At 30.7% G+C, this 19,205-nt stretch overlaps 1 pseudogene; it reads left to right on the top strand.

Moving 5' to 3' along the window:
- LOC106465258 overlaps positions 1-19,205 on the top strand; it is a 104,268-nt pseudogene that overhangs the window by 52,050 nt on the left and 33,013 nt on the right.

The following is a 19,205-nucleotide window of genomic DNA, read 5'->3' on the forward strand; positions in this document are numbered from 1 at the left end:
ACTTTAGGTTTTGTTGGTTTCATGTTCTTCTTTAATACTTTAGGTTTTGTGGGTTTCATGTTCTTCTTTAATACTTTAGGTTTTGTTGGTTTCATGTTCTTCTTTAATACTTTAGGTTTTGTGGGTTTCATGTTCTTCTTTAATACTTTAGGTTTTGTGGGTTTCATGTTCTTCTTTAATACTTTAGGTTTTGTTGGTTTCATGTTGTTCCATAATAAATATAATTATAACTCAAAGGAATCATTTATATAGTTAAATAGATCTCATACCGTCCTGTTTGTTTTTGTTTACATTTTTCGACTATCTCTAAAAAGTGAACTTCATTCAATTTCTCTGTGCACAAAGATATGGCCATTAGTTATCATAAGATTCAGAAACATACTGTAAATTCGTATTTGTGAAATGAAGGTTTTTATACAGTTTTTGAAATTCTTATGAATAGTAAAGAAAATCAACTTTGAACCTGTTCAAGATGACACACAGTGGTTATTATTGTTCCCTGTTTTTCTCTCTAAATAATAAGTAATGAAAACTATTTTAAAGTTTCTGTAATGAAGTTAAAAACCATTAATTTAAAAGTCATCTTGTACAGAAATGATGCTCTCAGTTGGCTGTTCACGGTTAGCTCTCAGGTAGTTTTGTGCAAAATTCAAATAAACAAACTCAGTTGGCTGCATTCCCCACTGACAGCATAAGAACTTGACAGTATTTTTGAGTAATTTTTGTGTTTATGCAACACAAAACCTTTAGTATAATTACCATTGTTATATCAGGATAATTGTTTTTTCTATGAATTGTGTTCATTTTTAAAAAAGATTTTAGTATGTTTATGAAGAAGCTGGTATTCATAAAAGAAGAAAATAGATATTGACATTTTAGAGGTGGGGATCAAAGTTTGCATGTTCTGACCTTATACAGTGTTCCACTTAACATGGTATGTTATCAGAGTTATCAACATGTCACATTGCAGATTTTGAAACATTTCATGTTACAGTTTAGAAAATGCCGGACACAGTATACAGGAATACTGAAAAAAACATGCAAATAAGAGACTGTAGAGGTTATGCAAATACAAGTTGCAGACTGTAAAATGGACAAAAGTATTTGTGTTCTTCATATGAACATCACCTTGCACTCTGACTTGTCAGAGTGTGATTCAGACTGACTCTGGTATCTCACAGACATATCTTTAATACAAAAACTTTAGTAACGCATCTGATTTTTTATTTACAACAGCTTTGTATTGTTGGCTAACAGCTTACGACATTTCTTGAAGATATACTTCATAAATTTGGAATTATAGTAACGTTATGTCTCCAATAAGGAGTTGGTCTGTTGGACCGAACTGTGCACATTCAGTTAAATTTTATAATAATTGTGGTGTTGTACTTCTTAAATTTTAGAAGTATGATATAAATATATATATATATAGCCAAACTTGGGAAGATCTGATGTCAAAACACTGTACTTTTGTAAGGATGATTATTTGGTTCGTTATTATTATTTACAAATGTGATTTCATGTTGTGCATTGTATTGTTTTATTGTTAAAACTGATTAATTTATTGTACATGTACTTTAAAATGAACTTAATTTATATTTTTCAGGAAGCTGAAGCAATACGTGTAAGAATAGCAGAGATAAAGGGAGTTTGGGAGCAACTGACTCAACTGGTAGGGATTATTTTAGATAATCTATTTTATGGTTACTGTATCTTGCACTTGAAATGTTAAAAAATAATTTAATAGAATTTAAGCTTTGTAGTTATTTTTATACAAGTCAAAGATTTATTTTAAATTTTATTTTTTATTTAAAGTAATGCATTTATAGTGTAGGAAGAAGATAAATTATATGTGTATGTGTGTGGCTAATTTAATTAAATAAGTGCTGCTACAACATAACCAAAAAAAAGAGTGGGATAAATAAAAACTAAACAGACATAAACATACAACCAAATATATAAAAATTACTAAAAGCAAATAAGTTGAGCCCTTGCTCTTATTTTATGATTTTCCTCAGATGTTTATTTTATTGTCATTCACCTTTAGGGATATGTTTTAACTATACACATTGTGGTGCTTTAATTTTTCTTTTTTTTTATATCTACAGGAATTAAAAATGTATATCAAATTACAAATTTTCTTTCCAAAAGAGTGACAACTCTTTATTGTCCCGAAAGCGACAAATGAAAATCACGTATGCACTTTCAATTAGAAAATTGATTTTATACATTTGTAGAATAATGTATATTAAAAATTGATTTGTCACATTTTTTTATACTACAATAAATGCACTGTGCATCCAGATTTTAATTCAGATTCTATAAAATACATAAAAAAGACATCACGACGGAGGTACTGAATTTTTTTAGTACCTGCTCTATATTTTGCATGTACACACTGATGATTCTTATATGATTAGAACTAAAAAGGGTGGGGATTTCTATTTGCACAAATTTTTTTCTTAATTCTGATGTATAGTTCTCATTTTGTGACTTTCTGTGAAGCTCAAAGACCGTGATGCCAAGCTAGAGGAAGCAGGTGACCTTCATCGCTTCTTGCGTGACCTTGACCACTTCCAAGCCTGGTTAACCAAAACCCAGACAGATGTAGCATCTGAAGATATACCTTCTAGTCTAGCTGAGGCAGAAACTCTTCTTAGTCGGCATCAACAAATCAAAGAAGAAATCGATAACTATACAGATGATTTCAATCAGATGATGAAATATGGAGAACAGGTCACCGAAGACCAGACTGACCCACAGTACATGTTTCTTCGTGAGGTGAGAGATATTTAAGAAACAAGAACAAAATTAGGATTTTCAGGTGTTGAGAAAAGCAGTATTTTGAAACTGTTATTAATACTTAAATTCATTTATTTATTTTTTTATTTATTTATTTTATAAGTAGTGTATTATTGTATTATAGAATTTGAAATTTTGTATAACATTTTTATTCTTTGTTATAGCTTAGATTTTGCAAGTTAAATACAAAAACTTTTACTGGTAAAAAAACTATAGGTAAATTCAGGCTTCTCTATAGTATGGTTTATAGTTAGCTTAATTACATCTTTCTTCTATTTAAGCGTTTACGAGCTCTTCAGGATGGTTGGACAGAGCTACTGCAGATGTGGGAGAATAGGCTTCAGCTTTTGTCTCAAAACCTGAACCTGCAGATGTTCCTGCGGGATGCAAAACAAGCAGAAGTACTTCTCAATCAGCAGGAACATTACCTTTCTAAAGATGAAACCCCCGTAAGCACATTTTTGTTTTTGAAAATGTTTCTCATTATTGACTGACATCTATACTGCTTTCTGAACCTCTTGTGAAAGACTTGATTTCATGTTTTTTTAGTGCGAAGAAACAAATCACTTGAAACAATTATATGTAATATCTCTAATTTAGGGAATCAGAGTTTTCTCTGAAATAAGAAATATAGAGAACCTTCTGATTGTTTTAGACACATGTAAAGAAAGTTTACTGGCCATATTACACAGCAAACTGTGAGTAAAATCCGTGTCTTTCAAATTGCCGTTGGACCTTGTTTAGTTTAATTACTGTGTACAAATACATTTTGTATTAACATATAATAATTACTGGCACTTATAGGCCAACCTTGAACAAGCAGAAAACTTCATTAAACGTCATGAGGGTTTTCTTACCACCATGGAAGCCAATGATGAGAAAATCAATGCAGTTGTCCAGTTTGCAGAGAGACTATGTGATGAAGGTCATTTTGAAGCTGACAAAATTTATAAAAAGGCAGAAAATATTAACGACAGGTGGGATATAGCTTAAAATTACTTATGTTGAATTTTAGTAATGAAGTGTTTATTTGGATGTTATTGCTTTAATTGTCTAACTATGTATTTGCACACTGAGTGAGACTGATTAGTTAACATTAAATAACTATTTCTAATATTATTAGTCAATTACATTGAACTGTAACTTCAAGAGGCTATGAAGAAAATAGAAATAAAATGTTATACTTGTTAGTTTTAGAAGAATATCTGTTTTTAAAAATATCTTCCATTAAAAGTAAACTGAATCCCATTTCCATTCTTAAACAATCACATCACCCATAGGAAGATTTTGTTTTGAGGCTCTCTTACAGCTAGGGGAAAAAGTGTATAGAGTGAAAATAATAACTGATTAAAAAAAAAAGACTGGGTATTGCCATGTAATAAAACTTAACACAAGCACCTCTGAATTTCTTTCTAGTTACTTTAGATGTATGAAAAAATGTAAACTTTAGAAATCTTACCGATTATTTGAATCTATTACTTACTTTTGTATTAATTGACTTAAAAGTCTTGATTATACATGCGAGTTAAATTTAAATTTTTCCTCTGACGAACTGTTCTTGTAGGATTTAGAATAACATCTCTTTTAAATACTTCTGAACTTAAACTTAATTAGGCACTGTTCTCACAGAATTGTGATGAACCCTTATAATACAGGAAATAAATTTTCTTATAGTTTGCAATTGACATCACACCCCTGTAATATATAACTTTCTTACATGTTTTATACTTAATTAATATCAGCATAAACTAATAAAATATTTTATTATATGCTGATGATTTTTCTAAATATTCAATATTCATTAAGAAGTTTTTTTGTATATAATGAAGTTTAGAATAACATGTAAAGTAAGAAGAAAAGATATATACATTTGGATTAAGTGTAGAAGGAAATGTAAGGTGAATTAAAGAATAAAAATAATCTAAAGTTTGTTTTTTACTTCATACACTCAGCTATAGGCTGAGTATTTGAAAAAGTATTTGAATCTCTAAAACTTCCATATACTCAAAATACTCAGACTATGAAGTTTTTTTACACACAATTTTCAAGTTGTTTAACTCGCATGAGGAAACAAAAGACATATTTTAGCTGAGAAATTAAATTTTCACATTGTCCAACTGATTTTAAGTAGTGTGAAATTCTTTCTGACTGAGAAAGATATCCATGTTTTAAATGAGATATGTATTTTTTCTCACATTATATTTCAATTTGCTTGTAATTTACTCTTTCACCATTGTTCATAAAACATAGGTTTAAAATATATAGAAATAACTAAGAACAGTTTACATTTTAAAAAAATAATAAGATATTAACTTGAATAACTTAAACAGATGTTCTAAATCTGCTAAAATATGGCAGCGAATGTAAAATTTTATTTCACTTCATTTACTGAAACTTGTAATTGTATACTTTTTATCTATCCGTAGACGTAATGCAAATCGTGAACAAGCTGTTAATCAGATGGATAAACTCAAAGATCAGTTGGAATTACATCAGTTCTTACAAGACTGTGATGAGGTATGTATATATTAAATATAATCAGTATACTGTATTTATCTTGTACTACTTTGGTTTCATGCTTTTTGATCATTTTGAGCTGAGCTTATTGTACTGCAATATGTGTGTGCAGTTGGATACCTCATGTATTGCACCCCTGCTGAAGTAATCATAATTGCCATAGAAAGGGGATTAATATTGTGTGATTGGTTGTGTGTAGTCTGTATTAAGGTGTCTGTTAATTTACTTTTTGTTTCTTTTAGCTGTCCAACTGGATGCAAGAAAAATACATCATTGCTCAAGATGAAACTTATCGAAGTGCAAAGACAGTTCACAGCAAATGGACTCGACATCAAGCTTTTGAAGCTGAAGTTGCATCAAACAAGCCCCAGCTTGAGAAGTTAGAAGAGGTAATACATATGAAAGTTATAATTAATTTGTACACAATTATTGCACATGTTAAAGTATTTCAACATTCAATGCCAGAATTCAAGTGTAGCTAATAATTCTAAAAACCTATTGATCAAATAAGAATGTAAGAAGTAATTTGTTATGTATTTGTTTTTAAATTTTTTAACTAAATATTTCTTTTAAAAAAAAGTATTAACTTCATGTTTATTCATTTTGTCAGTGAGGTTCAAGTTGTGCTCAGTCAATAAATTCGTTTTCACCAGTTATTCTGTAAACATCTTTGAGTTCGATTCCTATAATATGCATGAAAACAAACTGTAGGTCAGTAGGAATATTGGATAACTGGGCATGAGTACTTTTACTCTTGTTTAGTTTAATTTGTGAAGTCTAATTAGTTGATAGCTGTAAAAACTTGTGGTCTAAATATTCTTACACATTTTTTTTTAGGCTGGCCAAGCACTAATTGCAGACAAACCAGAAATGAAAGATGTCATTGAACCACGGATTGAGGAGTTAGCTCAGCAGTTTGAAACCTTGGAAAAAACAACAAAGGAAAAAGGAGACAAACTTTTTGATGCTAATCGACAAGTTCTTTATGAGCAGACCTGTGATGATATAGACAGCTGGATAACTGACCTCGAAAACCAAGTTTTGACTGCTGAGACAGGCCAAGATCTCACCAGTGTTAACATCATCCTACAGAAACAGCAGGTTAAAGCAAAATCTCATAATAGTGATTTTAAAAAAAAAGATGTTTCTAGTGTCTAAAAATTGTCTTAAGTTTTTATGAGTAAGTTTGTGAACTATAAGTTAGCTGAATTCTTTGGTCTTTTAAGATGTCCAGTCCATGTAATAATAATAATAAATTTATTTATTTCCTCCTTTAACGTTTTTAAAAACTTGAACACTTGTACTGCATTAAGGTTGTTGTAGGCCAACGTTACAAGTGAAGTTAACTAATATAAAACAAATCAACTTACTTATACAAAGTAACCATGATAGCTAACACACTGATTGATTCGCCCTCTATCTTGATGAAATCAATTTAGTACCTTCTCAAAATTACTCACTTTCTAACTAACCCTTGTACATATAATCTACTTTCAAACATGCTAGAAAACTTTGTAATGTCCTTAAAACTTTCTAATAGCTGGTGTAGGCTTACCTTTTGATCTCAGAATTATCATTAAAACATACAGCTCCCTTTAGCCAGGCCCAGCTTGGCCATGTGGTTAGGCGCTCGACTTGCAATCTGAGGGTTGCAGGTTCTAATCCCCATCACACCAAACACGCTCGCCTTTTCAGCCGTGGGGGCATTATAATGTGACAGTCAATCTTACTATTTGTTGGTAAAAGAGTAGCCCAAAATTTGGCAGTGGGTGGCGATGACTAGCTGCCTTCCCTGTAGTCTTACACTGCTAAATTAAGGACGGCTAGCCCAGATAGCTCTCGTGTAGCTTTGCATGAAATTCAAACAAACAAACCCTTTAGCCAACATTTAATTTACATGAATTATCATTATAAATATTCTTTTAAGATTTGTTAGCAGTGAGAGTTTATGGTCATGCCACATAAAGTAACCTATTCTTAAACTTTCAGTGTAAATATTATAAGAAACAAGAGTCATAGCCAATGATAAAAAAAAAATATGTGACATTTTCTATTTGTCTTAATAGCTTATTGATATTTCATTACAGATGGTTGAAACTCAAATGGCAGTAAAAACCAAACAAGTGTTGGAACTTGGGAATCAAGCTGAGTATTTACAGAAGATGGATCCAGATAAAGGTGATGGTATTGAGGCAAAGAAGGTTTATGTACAAGACAGGTAAATGTTGTAACTGATTAACCATTGAAACCACAACAAATTATCTCACTCTTTTCAATTTTTAAATATATTTGGGATGAACACGAGATTTTACAGTCTAACAACTTTGCTTTTAATACGTAGCTTAGTAATGCAACTTCTTGTTTTCCATTATTCCTACCAGTGGTTGAGATTTTTTCCATTGTACCATGAGTGTTATTTAAACATACACTGGGGAAAAACAAAATCACTCAATATAAAATTCCTGTGTTTATTTAATTGTTTCAGAGTTAACTAGAAATAATGCAAAAAAGAAACGTTAATACTAACCATCACTGAATGAGGTTTGATTTTAGAATTTTTGATCAAATTGCTAACATATGCTGTGTGCTAGAATTTTGAGCTTGCCAGGATATATTTCTAAATATAAATTTATAAAAAAATATCATTAGTGTCTTTGGAAGGTACGCATCAGTATTTTTTTTGTACTAAGTGCTTTCCGGGTATCATATTTGGTATGATTGGTTCCTTAACTGATTTAGGCACATCTGAGTTACATTAAACAAAATATGTCAAAACACCACAGTAAACAGAATGAAGTGTCAAAAAGTCTGATATCAGAGAAATTAGTTTGATGCACAAATATATCGAAACAAGTTTATTGTTAGTGTTATTTCTTTTATTACTAAGAAAAATGTTAAAATAATTCTGATATTTTCTAATTATGACCAAACTTTACATAGCTGTACATAAAGACAATAAATAGTTTTGAAAAAATTGTAAATTCATCCATTTAGTTAACTAATGTTTAGTTGCACTGCCATAATTTTAACTTAGTTATTTCTTTTAATTAAAATCTTCCTCGTTTATGTGCATTTCAAGGACTTATCTTCTTAAAAAATGATCTTTAAAATTGAAGGGGCAAAAAAGGCAGTTGAACTTCAATCTCCATTACTTGCAGATTAAGCAAACCTATCTCAAGAAAATAGAACTACATGGCCAAACGTTTAAATAATATGAGTATATTTTCCACCCAGTTTTAAAAAAATTCTTAAAAGAGGCCTAAGTTTTAACATGTTTTTTTTTCCTTCTCCAGCACAGTTATATTTATATGTCCAGGCTTCATATACTTATTTACTAATATAAATGCTCTATTTCAGTTAAGAGTTGGAACTGTTTAGTTGAGACGTGATTTCATTACTTGAAGATTTTGTATAAAAACTAAACATGTGCCTGATAGATGACTGTTAGGGGTTAACAAACTTTCCATACAAATTTTAATTAATGGATAACATTTTCAGTCTTGTGGAGGTAGAGAGTATTAGGTTATGCAGCTTTTGTTTTTTCAGATTAGCGGCTCTGAATTTTAAAGATTTTATAAACATTAAAACCAAAATGAACAAATTTTTACAGTTTAGTTATCAGTTTCTTGCATTTTCAAATAGTTTTTTATCATTCATGAACCTTTCTATGAATAAACCTATTTAGTAGATGCTTTTATAATAATTTTTTTCACTTATGTGTGCGATATAATTTATTAGTAACTGTTCCTTTTTTCTACTTACTATAGTTCCCTTAATTTTTTGAAAAAATATTCCTATTATCCCTATTTGTTTTGCCTAGTTTTGAATGATGTGGATTTAATAATGAGGCTTCTTTTAGTAACTACAATGGACTTTTTTTATTTAACCCATAAATTAGTTTCTCAATTTTTATTGGTTATCAATTTTGTTTATGATTTTGATTTCTTCTAGTTATGTGGATTCTGTTACCCATATTTTGGCTCATTTTCAGTGATTTAGGAGTCAATCATACCCATTACTTGTCTAAATCTCTGCAATAAAATTCATCCCTACTCTTTCCTTAACCCATTAACTGTGGCAGGAGCAGCTCAGTTGCCTTTTTCTGACTCACAGATAAAACTGAGTTGCCATCAATCACAATAAAACGGTAATTTTTGTCATTCGCATAGAGTTATAGTTATATATGTGTGCGACTGACAGATATTTCCATCATTCGCAGATGAGCCATAGAACTTCAATGATGGAAATATCCGTCATCCGCAGTTAATGGGTTAATATCTTGACAAGCTGAGCTTATTTTCATCCCAAACTTCATTATCTGTGTCTAACCAGCTTTTAATCCTGTTTTATTGAAACTTCAGCATTTGTATTTTTGTAGGAATTTTTCTTTAAGACTCCATATGTAAAAGTAAAACATAGCTAAGTAATTATGTGTGTATTACTTAAATAGCTTATCACAAAGCTCAGTGGTAAGCTTAAAAGCTTAACACCACAATTCAGGACTCAATCTCTGTGATGGGCATAGCAACAAACACAAAAACTTATAATTACAGGGTAAAGCATACTCTTATTATATTTTTGTAAAAATATTAAAAGTATCAGTTTTTTCAGTATACAAGTTTTAATGGTTTACTGTTGAATATTGTGTTGTTTAAAATGAACATCACATAGCAAATTATTTTTTATAATCTTCATTGTAATACAAATTTTTCAACGACTGCCTGCTATATTTTGTCTTATAGATTCGAACGACTCCAGGCCCCACTGCTAGAAAGAAAAACGCAGTTATTGAAAAAGAAGGAAGCCTACCAATTCCGTAGGGACGTAGAGGATGAGAAGATATGGATACAAGAGAAGATCCCATTGGCTTCATCAGTCGACTATGGAAATAGTCTCTTCAGTGTGCAAATGCTAAAGAAAAAATATCAGGTGGGGTAACAGTATAACTAAGTGTATTGCCATATTTTTTAGCTTTGTATGTTTCAATGAGATAAAAGGTCATTTAATTTACTTTGTAACATGAAATCATCAGTGTATGTGATATACTATAATTTGTAGCATTTTCTTTTATGTGTTTTTTTACTATATGGTACTAAGTTAGCAATTAAAATACCAAAATTCTTTTTTTGAGGTGGGGGTGGGGATGCCTTCTATACATATTTTTTGTGTGTATGTTCTCTATACAATATATTTTTTGATATTGAACTTCTCTTACATTTTGAGCAGCATTACTTAAGTTTTGTAGGAATATAGTTTCTGGATATATATAACAAAAACACGTGTTAACTAGTATGCCTGTTATACTTTAAATCATGTGCTGTTCTATCCATGATTTGTTTTAAATCAATAGCCTACTGTTAATTCTGAGAAAGGGTGGTAATCTGAAGTGTTAAATGTAATGATTGACATTTTTATGAGCAATACATAACTAATTTGGTTTTGTGGTGATGAAAGAAAGGTCAACATTTGAGATGTTATGGGTATAAGTACCTAAGCTTTACTCGGTATTGTTAATTTTCTTACATAACTTTTTGAATTGTGATTTGAAAGTTAACTGAAGAAACAGGATATCCCCATTGCCTTTTGAATGTTATTTTGTTCGTTATTTTATTCCAGGTTTATACCTTTTTTTCAGCTGCTAAACGTTTTTCTTTTCTGTATATTCTTTTTACTTAGACACTGATTATTATCCAGTACAACTGTGATGAATATAATGGATGATTTGTACTAACTGTATATGATGCTGATGTGTTTCCCACTAGCAATTGGTGTATATGTGTTATATATATATGTCTTGGCTTATATCTTGTTCAAGTTTTGAAACAAGTTGTTTATATGTTACTGTATGTTTATTTATCTATCCATCTACGTGCTATAAGAAAAATAGCTCAGTGAAGAACTTCAAATTGATTATAAAAGGCCAATATATGACCAGAAAGCTTTCCCAAAGAGTGATTGCTTCTTCACTTGTGGACTTTGATATGGTTTTATATTTGTTTAATTTTTATTTTTTTTGTTATCTCTAATCTTTATCTCATTTTGTAAAGTACTGTATCTGTTACTACACTTAAATAAGGTTGTCCAACTTGATAATAAATCTATAAGTTTTTCATTTCGTTTTATTGTAAAAATTGTATCATTGTATGAAAATGAACTTACATGTAATGTATTCTTTATTTTTGAACTATATACATGTTAAATGTTTATTGAAGTGAGTGGTAGGGGAAAAATCGCAAACTGTTTGGAGAAAATGAGTGGTTTTATGTTATATTCATTCTTTCTGGTACATATATTCCAGTCACTTCGTACAGAAATAGATAATCATGAACCAAGAATCTTGAATGTTTGTGGAAATGGACAGAAACTAATTGAGGAAGGACATGAAGATTCTGAAGAGTTTGGACGTCTCATTGAAGAGCTGCTTGCCTTGTGGCAACAGTTGATAGATGCCATGGATATTCGTAAAAATAAACTGGAAGAATCAGAAAAAGCTCACCAGGTACACACAAGTTATTCTTTCCTGTATTAAAAAACATGGTCTACTGTAATATTAGATTACTTTATCTTTACATGAAATATTTGTATACATCACTTTGAAATCCTAAATTTGTTTTGGTTTAATTAATATGAATGATAGATATATGGCTCAGTTATAGGCTGTTTTCAGGCTTTAACCAAAGCTGTATGTTATATGAAGAAGTTGAAATCTGGTTGTGAAAATGTGTCCTTTTATGGACCAGCAGATGGCATAAGTCTTTAAGATTTTATTAAAGAAGAGAAACAGCATATTTACATATTTTTCTTAATATGATTAAATACTCTTTTGGTGGCCAGCTGTTTTTAGATTGCTATGGTTTCCAAATAACATAAGGTTGGTCTTTAAATGGTTAAGCAGGCTACATTTTTTTGCTGTTTTTTAAATGTTATTTAAATATAAACGTAAATAAATTGATAAATTTAAGGTAAAATTTTTAGCTTCAAGATATGCCATTTTGGCTTCATATCTGTGTAATAGAACTTAGGATTGTTCTTCACATTAAAATTGTGGATCTTGTATAATATGTTTGCATATAAGTATAATCTGAACTGTTGTCATGTTTAATTTAAAGAAAATTAAAAAAAAAACAAATGTATTTTTATTATTCCTCTAGGTTAATACTAGCAATGAATATACTCAGATGCACATCTATGAAATTTAGTACATTTTCTAGAATTTTTTAACAGTTTTTGATATTAAATGTAAAAATACTACATAAGGAAATAAGCATGGAAAGTGAAACTTTACATATTTATATGATGGAAATGAATCATTGAGATTTTCATAAGCAAAGATAATAGCACCAGCATACAGTTTTGGTATATGTAAATTAAACTTTTTCCCTGAAACAGCTACAGCAGTGTGTAATCCAGTTAATTACTCTGACATTTGTAAACATCTCTGATTGTACAATTTCTTAAATAGATACATCGTTATTTTCTGTCTGAAAACCTAAAGGTTTAGTATAACTAATATCAAGATTTTCTTTTGCAAAATTATGTAAATCTTTGTGTATGATTATCAACACGCACTCACCTAGAGCCTGTTGAAAGAAATTATCATAAAAATTGAGCAAATGGTTTTCATTCCGTTTTTAGTATAATTATAAGACAGTATTTTGTTGTATATACATAAAAATAAGCTTATTCTTAATGATAAAGAATATCTGATAACTGGTTTTAAGTGTGTCTCGTAGTTATCCCTAACAGATGGTGGTGTCATTATAATTTCTTAGTATTACTTCGATGCTTCCGAGGCAGAGGTGTGGATGAGTGAGCAGGAGTTGTACATGATGGTAGATGACCGTGGCAAAGATGAAATCAGTGCTCAGAACCTGATGAAAAAGCACGAAACCTTGGAGAGTGCTGTAGAGAATTATGCAGATACAGTCAAGCAGTTAGGAGACACTGCTAAACAGCTGATTACCGATGATCATCCATATAGGTACTAAAAGTCTGTAAGAGCTGCATCTTACAAGAATACAGTTTGAACTATCGGGACACAAGAACCTTCAGATTCTAAATTCATAAACTACAACTTTTTTTAAACAACAGCTGCTATGTTAGGTATGATATATTTCAATACCAGCTAAAAAAAAAGCTTTCTATTTTTGATTATCTAGGTGTATCCATGTAGTTAGTGTGTTGGACTCTGAATCCAAGGCTACATGGTTTCCATCCCACTGCCACAAAATTGTATTCCTGCAATTTGGGGCTGTTGGTGTATTATAAGGGTGATAGTCAAATCCCATTATTTTAGCCCCCCAGTGGCACAGCGATATGTCTGCGGACTTACAACGCTAGAATCCGGGTTTCGATACCCGTGGTGGGCAGAGCACAGATAGCCCATTGTGTAGCTTTGTGCATAATTACAAACAAACAATCCCCATTATTTTATTAGAGTAGCCTAAGAATTAGTAGTAGGTATTGTTGTCTAGCTGCCTTCCCCCTAGTTTGTCAGTTAAAGTTAGGAATGACTAGCACAGTTAGCCGTTATTTAGCTTTGTGAAAAATATTCAAAGCAAACAAACGAAATTAATTTAAATTAACCTTAAATATTATTTTCACAATCACTTCCCAAGATTCAAATTAACAAATTCATAACACTGCAAGAACATCAATTATTAAAAGATGTAATTCCTATTTCAGAGAGAAAAAAAAGAAATTTCAGCAAACAACATCTAAAGTAACCAATTATAGTTCTGTTTGTTTTTTTCTACATCTCTTCATACTATCATATATGTATGTATTTGATTGTTTTAAACCAGTTTTATCACCTTTGATAAAGTTTTAAATAAATTTTGTTTTCATTAAGAATACACAACCTAAAGTACTACTTAAGATATATTAACATAAGAATTAATTTTATGCATTTTCAAAGAGTATTTGTTTTATAAGGCACTATTCATATTCTTTAATTACTTAATCAGGTTTTATCTCTTTTGTGTCACGTTTAGATAGCTGAGGCACGTTACGGATTTAGTCTTTTATAATAAATTCTAACCTCCTACAATAAGTACAATAAATATGTTAGAACAAGTTTTATACTTACCTAGTTTTTAGTTACATATACATTGTGCTCCCATTGTTAACATGCCTGTAGCTTGTTTGGTTAACAGTTCCTTGCCATAATATCTACTAATTCTGTGTTTATGCAGTATATTACAGGCAGGTCTCCTTCTTGTTAAGTACTATTTGTTTACTATATATATAGATTATTTCAGTTTTTTATTATTAGTGAATTGTATTTTATCACAGTGACCAAATTGCAATTAGACAATCTCAGATTGATAAACTGTATGCCGGGCTGAAAGATCTTGCCTCTGAGAGACGTGGTAAACTGGATGAAGCCTTGAAACTCTTCTCTCTTAACCGTGAAGTGGACGATTTGATGCAGTGGATAGCTGAACGAGAAGTTGTTGCAGGGTCTCAAGAGCTAGGACAAGATTACGATCATGTTACGGTAATGCATAGTAAAATTGTAGGTGAGATTTTGGTGAGAAGAAAATGCACTGTTGGCATTATTTGTAAGATGTGGTTATAATTACATTATGGAAAATTCTGAATACTAAGGTACTTTCTTAACTTTTTTTCTATTTTTTACATAAAAACAAACATTTTTGGATATCTAGCTCTAGCCAGATTTAGCATTAGAGATTTGTTAACCATGTCTTAATGTAGGTTAAAATATGAATACAACAGTATTGAATAACAATTTTCATACCATGACCAAAAGCTATATCAGCTTTCATCAGTCCAGCTAAATGATCTACAGAGAATATTACCCATGGAAACTATATAAATAGAAATATGATAATGAAAAGTGAGAGAGCCTCATACTCCTATACTATGAATGACTGGAATGATGTACATATAAACATATTCTACGCTAAGCTATCACTACAAAAGACATGTAAAACTGGCTGCTAGTTGGGATTAACTTGCAAGTATTGGACCAGCATTCCATCCAGGGGTAATGGATAACCATTCTCCTCTGCTTGTGCCACTTGCAACTGGAACTCAAAAGTACCAGTCCTATGTGCCTTGAGAAGACATGGCAAGGATTTAATTAACCATACTAGCTGAACTGATAAAAGCTGATGTTTCTGCAAACTGCAGCTCACACCTTTATATATGTATAAAATGCATTATCTAATGTGAGCAAAAAGGTTTAATATTTTGATGTTTTAAATGCTTATTTCTTACTTGTGAATAAATATTAAAGTAATTCAAACTCTTCTACTTAACCATTTATAATAAAATCTAAAGAGGCAAATAATGTAAACAACTGAAAGTATTCATTGTGATTTAACTGAAAGAACAGAGTTAATTATATCTAGCCTAATACAGTTGAACAAAAAAAATTATCATTGTTCTGAAAAATATTTTTTCATAAAATAGTTGCATAGATTTTGATAGATTTTACTGTTTCTTTAGACACTACGAGAAAGATTTAAAGACTTCGCTCGAGATACCGAACTTATTGGTTCTGAACGAGTAGCAGTGTTCAACCAGAATGCTGACAAGCTGATCAGTATAGGTCATTCTGATAGTGCCACTATTGCTGAATGGAAAGATACTGTCAATGAAGCTTGGGCTGACTTACTAGAGCTTATAGACACACGAACTCAGATGTTGGCTGCTTCATGGCAGTTGCACAGGTTCTTTCATGATTGCAAAGATGTTTACAGTCGCATTTTGGTAAAAACAAATGTCTTTTTCTTTCAGAATTTTGTTTCATCTCCTACATTGTTATTTATTGTTCATTTTGGAGAGTGATAGAGAATAATCTTAATTGTTTAATGTTTTAAATTCACCTCTGGACATGCCAATTGTCAAGAGCATATTCATTTCATTTCAAAATCTTTTCTTTATTAGGTACATGTTTTTATAAAATTAATGTGACCAACGAAAGAAATCAGCAATAAAATGACAGCAGTTTTAGTGTAAACTGTCTGTTTAAGATTTTTTTCTCGAATATGTTAATACCTTGTTACTTTTATAGATGTATTCTGCAAAATTCTTGAAAAGTTTTTGTGGCCGCACAACTCATGTAAGGAATCACTTTTATGATTTGCATTACATCTTTATATATGTAGATATATAAATTATTTTTGTGGAGTATTTTAAACATTTTCAAAGGAACAGTCTTAAGTTACAGAGGAAACAGTTTTATATATCTAAGTTTGATATTATTTTAGAACATAGGATAAGAAGAAGCAATGTCTAGGTGAGGTGAAAGTTTCTTTCATTTCTAGTTCCTATGACTTGTATATTATGATACTATTTTTAACTAGAACACTAAGCTGGTGAACTCTTGCATCTGCTTGTAGGAAAAACAAAATGCCATTTCTGATGAGCTTGGTCGTGATGCTGTCAGTGTATCCAACTTGCTGAGGAAACATGCAAGTTTTGAACATGATTTGCAGACTCTTGAAATTGCAGTAAGTGAATAGTTATTGTGTTATACCTCTGTTTGTTAGTTAGGCTTAAGTGTATTTATCCAAAAATACATAATTTGGAGAAATAAAATAGAAGAATTAAATTTTGCTGTTACTCATTTGATTAGTATAAACATAACTATATTTAACTTTGGTAATTGAAGAGCAGTGTCACAGGGATTATTTGGAGAAACTGTTTTGTCTGAATATTATTAGTGTTAAGTTTAATCTGTCTAATAAGATTTTTTTTTCTTTGTATGTGTGATAGGTGCAGCAGATCAAGGATGAATCTGCAAACTTGCAAGCATCTTATGCAGGAGAGAGAGTACTTGAAATTATTGGTCGAGAAGCAGAGGTTATGAACGCTTGGCAAAAACTACTCACAATGTGTGAGACTCGACGTGCAAAATTAGCAGATACTGGTGACCTATTCCGTTTCCTCAATATGGTTAGAGACCTGATGCTATGGATGGAAGATATTGTAAGACAGATGAATACGACTGAAAAACCAAGGTGAATTATTTAAGTTTCATCTAACATAAAGCTTTAATACCTAATGTCATTGGAAAAGAAAGTGATTTGATAAACTATTTTAGCAAGTGGTAGTATAGTGCTAGATGAAATATTTAACACCAGTTGCTGTTCAATGAAAAGAAACAACTCTTAAGTATGAAATTTATAACAGAAAAATAACTTTGATCTTGGCAATCAAATATCAGTTGTTGTCATTATTAGTAACTTTTATGATCACCAGTCTAATTATCAATTAGGATTTTTTTTTTTTATTACTAAGCACTAATTACTGGTTAAATTAACATTCAAAATGGAAGGTATAAACTAATTGGTAATTAGCATCAAGTAATAAAACAAATAGTTACTAATTTATAAGGTACTCATATAGGCTACTATCCATAATGGGTGTTTTATAGTCATTAATTGATAAACTTACATGTAAAGTTTTTCAGTTATATCATTTGATATTTGATTCATAAGAAGTTCAGCTGTTATTGTAATCATTATTATTTTTAGATTGATAAGCTTGACACTATTATATAGAAGTCTTGGAAAATAATAAATTTCTTCATCTTTGTTGTGGTTAGTAGCTTCTACATTCACCTAAACCTAATTATTAATTAGTCATTTTTAGCCGAGACATAACGGCTCATAGAATGTCTCGGAGTGTTTTTGGTGGTGTTTTTTTTTCAAGTGCAAACTTTTAGCTCGTAGCTTCATCATCTCTTGACTAATTTGAGATTTAATTACAGTTTGGGAGTCAGGAGGTCAAACTCTTTTGATTGATATATTTTGACCATACCCAAGGCCTCGTGGATTAATTTACTGTAATCGTGCCTAAAAGAATTTCAATTTGAGGGTAAGCTTGTAGAGATCCTAATGAGTAATAAAATTGAATTGGGTATACATGTGCCCCACTCTTGGTATTACTGGTGCACAAAAATATAGCTAATAAAAATTAAAAAAAAAGGTCTCCTAGGTTACTTTAATCCTGCCTAAAAGAATTTCAAGTGTCATGGCTATTGAGGATTCCCTCTTGTTTTCTAATACATACTTAACCCATTAACTGCGGATGACGGATATTTCCGTCATTGAAGTTCTATAGCTCAGCTGTGAATAACAGAAATATCCTTTAGCCGCACATATATAACTATAACTATGCGAATGATGATAATTACCATTTTATTGTGATTGATGGCAACTCAGTTTTATCTGTAATTCAGAAAACAGCAACTGAGCTGCTCCTGCCGCAGTTAATGGGTTAATAACTAATAATTTGACGTGTGATCGTATAGACTAATAACCATGACAATATTGATACCCAATTGCTACAACCTTATCATAAGTGCTAAGAAAATTTTTTAAGTTCAATTGAGTACAGGAATCAAACTCTGAAGGAACAGGATGTGGCTTGGACCTATGTTAGAGCTCTGTATTTTGAAGCTGGTATGCCAGGTTCAAACCTTTGTGATACAACAAAATATTCTTATGCAATTTAAACTGAGTGAGTTATAAGTGTGATAGTGAGATCCTTAGAATGGGTGGTATGGTGCTGCTGATTTGCAGCTTTCTCTCTGACTAGTAGTTCAAAATTAGGGACTGCAGCAAATAATCTTAGCAACTTTGCCATCAGTACAAAAATACCAAGGACTAAATGAAATGTAACAAAAACAAGTTTTCAGTACTTGGATAATATAATGTAATCTGAGGTAATTATAATTAGTATAATGTAATCTGAGGTAATTATAATTAGTATAATGTAATCTGAGGTAATTATAATTAGTATAATGTAATCTGAGGTAATTATAATTAGTATAATGTAATCTGAGGTAATTATAATTAGTATAATGTAATCTGAGGTAATTATAATTAGTATAATGTGATCTGAGGTAATTA

The sequence above is a fragment of the Limulus polyphemus genome, unplaced genomic scaffold, assembly GCF_000517525.1.
Source record: "Limulus polyphemus unplaced genomic scaffold, Limulus_polyphemus-2.1.2 Scaffold1887, whole genome shotgun sequence".
NCBI classification, from domain to species: domain Eukaryota; kingdom Metazoa; phylum Arthropoda; class Merostomata; order Xiphosura; family Limulidae; genus Limulus; species Limulus polyphemus.